Below are 326 nucleotides of genomic sequence, written 5' to 3'. Positions count from 1 at the left end.
AACCCAGCAGCAGCAGCAGCAGCAGCAGCAGCAGCAGCAGCAGCTTGGAAGTGAAGGGTATTCGCGTAGGTAACGGCAGCAAAGCGTACACTGTTGCTGGCAGCGTCTCCTATGCCCTTATTGCTGCAGCAGCAGGTGTGTTTGGCTTGGGAGTTTGCTGCAGCGGGGAGCTGCTGCAGCAGCAGCAGCCGCAGCAACAGGTGCAGTGGTGCTTCGTGCCGCGGCTGCTGCCGGCGCTGCTGCGCTGCAGCGTTGCTGCTGTCTGCTGCAGCAAGCAGCACGTTGTTGCTGCTACGCAGAACGGCTGCTGCCTTACTTGGGGCAGC

Source organism: Eimeria tenella, genomic scaffold, assembly GCF_000499545.2.
Source record: "Eimeria tenella Houghton genomic scaffold, Eth_scaff3140, whole genome shotgun sequence".
Classification (NCBI taxonomy): Eukaryota; Apicomplexa; class Conoidasida; order Eucoccidiorida; family Eimeriidae; genus Eimeria; species Eimeria tenella.
Note: the sequence above shows the minus strand (reverse complement) of the source record.